The sequence below is a fragment of the Apium graveolens genome, chromosome 10 (genome assembly GCF_009905375.1).
Source record: "Apium graveolens cultivar Ventura chromosome 10, ASM990537v1, whole genome shotgun sequence".
In the NCBI taxonomy this organism is placed as follows: Eukaryota; Viridiplantae; Streptophyta; class Magnoliopsida; order Apiales; family Apiaceae; genus Apium; species Apium graveolens.
In genome coordinates this window covers 171,622,234-171,628,497 of record NC_133656.1, presented here as the reverse complement: position 1 = coordinate 171,628,497, position 6,264 = coordinate 171,622,234, and the positions used below count along the sequence as shown (strand labels likewise).

Genomic DNA, 6,264 nt, shown 5'->3' with positions numbered 1-6,264 from the left:
CTGTCTCATGGGCTCCAACACAAAGCTCTAGACACCGGTGATCTGATTAACTCCATAATTAGCTAAAAAATCCACCTTCATCGTCAAAGCCTTAACCTGAGCAACTATAGCAGTAGCCGCATCTATATCCAGAATTCCTGCTACCTTGCCCTGAGATAGTCTCTGAGTAGGATTCTGGTATACATTCGCAGCCATCAGTTCAATCAATTCATAAACTTCATCATAGCTTTTAGCCCACAAGGCTCCTCCTGATACTACATCAAGCATGGGTCAAGACGTATCACCAAACCATTATAGAAGCAGTTAATGATCATCCAATCAGGAATCCCATAGTGAGGACACTTTCTAAGCATCTCTTTGTAGCGATCCCAAGCCTCACATAAAGATTCTCCAGATTGCTGAGCAAATTGAGTAAGTGCATTTCTGATTGCAGCAGTCTTCGCCTTAGGAAAGAATTTAGTTAAGAACTTTTGAGCAAGATCCTCCCATTTGGTGATAGACCCCAGTGGTCGAGAATGTAACCAACACTTAGCTTTATCCCACAGAGAGAATGGGAAAAGCCTCAACTTAATAGCATCTTCAGAAACTCCATTGAACTTCCTCGAAAACATCCTTATCTACCACAACTTCTTCCTCAGCTTGATCCAGTGTTCTCTTACGAGACAGAGAACGCGTATGCATATACGCTCGCTAGAGTACCTGAAACACGATAAGGAACTAAGTAAGTAACAATGTCCGAGTCAATGAACTTTAACGACCACTGAGGACAAATACATAAACTAAAAATTAACACCGAGTCCCCGACAACGACACCAAAAACTTGTTAGGGCTAGAACACGTGCTAATATTCACGCAAGTATACGCGATCGCAAGTAATATAGAATTTATTCTAATTCATTCCCACAGGGACTTTTTAGGTTAATTTTAATCAATGTACTTATGCAACAATGGTATAGTTATTATCCAATGCTAAGACGAATAACAAATTGAGGTTGTTTTAACTACGCTTAACTAAGAGACTATAATAAAGAACATTAACTAAGAGAATAAAGAGAGTTGAATACTATATGACACAAACATGGGATTCTAACTTTATTAAATACTTCATTCAATAGCCTTTTTATTATTAACCTTAGCATGCAATGGTGATGACAGTAATCAGATAACACAAAACTGATAAGCGCCAATTTTTGTTGTACGAATACCATACTACCTGACATCCACAAAAGAGATAGATATTGAATAGACACCAATTATATTGAGACCCTATATGTCTATAGAATTTGACAACATAACGGTTTAATGCACAAGTTATCTATCGTGATTACATAGGGCAAGTAAGATGGTTAAAATTACTTACGAATCATGCATAACAAATACATGAACCTATGCTAGCATGGCAAGTTCTAAACCCCTAAATTTGCTTTTGCTTCAATAGAGATTAACACGCTATCTTATAAGTTCGCGACACTCATAAGACGAATAAGCACAACCAATACTAGGATATCATACAATCACCACACACTAAGGCATCGAAACAAATTAAATAAAGAAAGCCATAAATAAATCCGCTAGAACCCCACGATAACAATTAGCCTATAATTGGACTCATCATCAACGTGGGTTCTGATAAAAGTATGGTATAATAAACTTAGTCTTTATACTGAATAAATAATAAACCAAGTACAAAATAAGAGTATAGGTTCACAAGCAAGAAAACTTGCATCCAAAGTTACAACTTAAAACAAAGAATCACAAGAATCACAAGAATAAACTAGATCCTCTTCGTCTTGGCTGAATTGTTCTATACGGTCTTCGTACGCCTTCTCCTTAAGCTCCGGTACATCTTGTTATGAAAAATGATCATAAGTTATGTATATATAACAGCCCATGCAGATTATAAGTCATTCGGATCAAAATCAGAGTAGAAACATGATTCCTAGAATTTGACCCGGCGCGGGCGCGCACTTCATCAGTGCGGGCGCGCTGCACTTCTAAAATCTTGGCGCGGCCACGCGCTACTACAGCGCGGGCGCGCTGACTCCCTGGAAAAACAATCCTAACTTCTGCTTTTCTTGCTGATTTGAGTTGGTCTTTTCAAGATCAAACTTCTTGACATATTCCTAACACCTAATTAGCACCAAATCAATGCTAATTCACCTGAGTTCGTGATATAAGCCTGAAATGCAAAAACACTACAAAACACATCAACACAAATAACTTGAGTACAAAACACCAATTCAAAGCTTTACAGAGCGTTATGAGATGACATAAATGCCACTCAACATACCCCTTAACTTGAATCGATGCTTGTCCTCAAGCATAAACAGACTCAAAGAACAAGAAATAAAAATGCATGAATGCAACTACTATGAATGCAACGATCCCCTCGGATTAACTAAACCAATCAACAAGCAACATCTCAACAAATGCATTTATTCGCACAAAGATCGATCAAATCGCGTAACTCAACTTACAAGCTTGAAACGTGCGTATGTGCAAATGCTTATAGATATACTATCGCAACTAGATCAATAATCATGACTCACTATTCATCAAAGCAATCACAAGGTTATAAATAGAATAAAAGCTAAACTCAAAATAACTTATAACACTTCAATTCTTATATCAGAGTTTTACATGGATTCATGATTTTATTCTTAACACATAAACAAAACAAATATGCTTATTTGACCGTGCAATGAGTGACGTCTACAAAAGACTTATACAATAATACCCATGTAGCGAGCGTTAGGTTAGTGGATCCCAGACTATAAAAAGCCTTAGGTGACAAGGCACAAAGTCCCCTAAGAACTTAATAACTCGAGTATTAAAGAGCCCACTCGTGATCAATTATGCATAAACACATATTTTTTCTCTTTTTTTTCTTCTTTTTTTTTCTTCTTTTTTTTTCACAAATTTCTGAACGAGTGTGTTTCGCTCCATCTCGTTCAACCCTAGACTACTCATATAAAATGAGCCGGCTACTAGCCATGTGACACCTAGCCACAACAACTAGCAATGAAATCCAACTTTCTCCAATTTTTAAATATCCATGTTAATTTATCATTAAGAGAATATCCTAAATTCTTAATATAAACAAGTGATTAAACTTCGACAGTAAAATAAACCATGACCATGATCTAGCCCTCAAGCAACCTATAAGACTAAGTGAAATTACAATTTTCTCAAGCATGCAAATCAACTCGATAAGACTTAATATCACTAAGCACGACATCACTACACTAGCATCAATATCACGAATCAATCAGATATTACTAGTATAGTAGACCACATGAAATATATTGTTCTTTCTTTTCCCAAGAACTACTCCAACTGCATAGTCACTTGTATCGCACATCATTTCAAAAGGTTTATTCCAATCAGGTACAGTTATGATAGGTGCCGTAATCAAACTCTTCTTTAAGATCTCAAAAGAAACTAGACACTCATCATCAAACTTGAAAGGGACATCTTTCTCCAATAAATTGCATAACAGTTTAGAGATTTTAGAGAAGTCCTTGATGAACCGCCGATAGAAACCCGCATGACCAAGAAAACTACGAATCCCCTTAACAGAAATTGGTGGTGGAGGGTTTTCAATGACCCTCACCTTGGCTTTGTCCACCTCAAGACCTTTACTAGAGACCTTGTGCCCAAGAATGATGCCCTGTTGCACCATAAAGTGACATTTCTCCCAGTTAAGAACTAGATTGGTCTCAACACACCTTTTAAGAATGGCGCCAAGATTTTGCATGCACTCGTCGAAAGAATCCCCGAACACTGAAAAATCATCCATGAACACCTCCACATTCTAACCAATCATGTCAGAGAAAATTGCCATCATACATCTCTGAAGTGTGGCAGGTGCACCACACAACCCAAAAGAAACTCTTTTGAAGGTAAAAGTACCAAACGGACAAGTGAAGATAGTCTTTTCCTGATCTTTTGGAGCAATGCAAATCTGATTATAGCCCGAATAACCATCCATAAGACAATAGTATTCATGCCCAACCAACCTGTCAAGCATCTGATCAATAAAAGAAAGAGGGAAGTGATCCTTCCTCGTGGCCTTATTCAGCTTCTGTAATCCATGCAAACTCGCCACCCCGTGACTGTTCGAGTAGGAATGAGCTCATTCTTTTCATTAGCAACCACGGTGATTCCTCCTTTCTTCGGCACTGTTAGGCATAAAGCATGCGCTAATAATTCACGCAAGTATACGCGTTCGCAAGTAATATAGAATAATTTCTAGTTCGTTCCCACAGAGATTCAGACTAATTATATTTAATTAACACTTACTCACCAATGTATGATTACTTCTCAATGTCAAGACAATAACACTTAGGGTTGATTAGCTAATTAATAACTACGATTAACTACGAGAATTGAACACTTAAATAACACTTGAATTAACAATATTAAACACACATCAGATCATAACTTCATTACTACTTCAATCAATAGTCATTGTTATTACCCTTAGCATGTAATGGTGATGATATTAATCGAACAACACGAAACTGATAAAATCCAACTTTCATTGCACAATTACCATTCTACCAAGCATCCATAATTAAGATAGAAGTTGAATAGGCATCAATTATGTTAAGACCCTATATGTCTACAGAATTTGACAACATAACGATTTAAGCGCAAGTTATTCATTTTGATTACACAAAACAAGTAAAACGGTTTGAGTTACCCACTAATCATGCATACAATACATGAACCTATGCTAGCATAGCAAGTTCTAAATCTCAAGATTCACTTTCACTTCACAAGAGATTAACAGGCTATCTTATATGTTCGCGACGCACATAAGACGAATAAGCACAACCTATACTAGATATCATACAACCATCACATACCAAGGTATTAAACAATTAACTAAAGAAATCCATAGTAAATCTGCTACGACTCCATGATCACGATTAGCCCATGATAGAACTCATCGTCACCATGGGTTCATATGAAAACATGATAATAACATGACAATATAAACTAATAAAATACTTATTAAAACCAGAGTATGTCACAAGAGTATTAAGGTTCAAAGTAAAGAAAACTAGCATCCACTGTTACAACGAATAAAAGATTCACAAGATAATGTATGCTTCCTCTTCTTCATTACGGTGTGCTAAAACGGTCTTCTTAATCTTCTCTCCTTGCTCCTTGCTTGATTGATACTTGTTCTTTGTTGCTTGTTATTGTGAAACGTCTCTCAAGTAGGTTTATGTAAGAGTCCACAAGAAACAGCGCCGTCAGAAGCCCAGTAGAATACGAATTAAAATCCAGAATTAATTTTCTTGACCCCAAGCGGCCTCCCCAGGTCCCAACGGGCGCCTGCACCTCTTTTGGAAAAATTAACTTTTTGCTCCTGATTTTGCTGATTTCTTCGCACAACTCCCCGCAACTGATTCCAAGTACTTCCCTAGGCTTTTTAGATGAAATCCCCCTAAATTCGCAAGTTATACCCTGAAATGCAAAGACACTAGAAAAACACATCAAATACACAAAATACTTGATTTCAAGACATCAATTCAAGCCATTATAAGATGTTCTAAGTGGTATAAAATGCCACTTATCAGGCACACACTGAACTGGATGATAAGTGGCATTTTATACCGCTTAGAGCGTCTCATAACGGCTTGAATTGGTGTCTTGAACTTGAGTATTTTGTGTATTTGACGCGTTTTTCTAGTGTTTTTGTATTTCAGGGTATAACTTGCTTAGATAGGTGGATTTCATCAGAATAAAGCCTAAGGAAATGCTTGGAATCCGTCCCGGGTTGATGTGCAAAGAATTCAGCAAAAATAGAAGCGAACTAATAATTTTTCCAGAAGGGTTGCAGGCGCCCGCCTGATGAGAGCAGGCGACCTCTTGGTAGCAGGCGGCCGCCTGGAAGGAGGAGGCGGCCGCCTGGGTGCAGATTTTCAGATTCTGGAATTTATTAATTCGAGTTCAATTAGACTTCTGTGAGCGCTGATTCTTTTGGGCTAATATATAAACAATCTTGGAAAACGTTTTTTAGAGAGAGGAGACAAGTAACAAGGAGCGAAGGCAAGAAGATCAAGAATACCATTTTAGCACACAATAACGAAGAAGATGAAACATATGTTTATCTTGTGATTCTTTTAATTCATTGTAACAGTGGATGCTAGTTTTCTTTACTCTTTGAACCTTAATACTCTTGTGCATACTTCATTGTTTATTAAGTATTTGTATTAGTTATATCGTTGTGTTTTTATCATGTTTTCATAT

General features: G+C 37.1%; 1 non-coding gene across 1 annotated transcript; it reads left to right on the top strand.

The window, feature by feature from the left end:
• Positions 1 to 324: 324 nt before the first annotated feature.
• On the top strand, positions 325 to 431 carry LOC141694802 (small nucleolar RNA R71). The gene has a single exon (XR_012564084.1). It is a non-coding gene; the product is annotated as a small nucleolar RNA R71 (small nucleolar RNA).
• Positions 432 to 6,264: the final 5,833 nt, after the last annotated feature.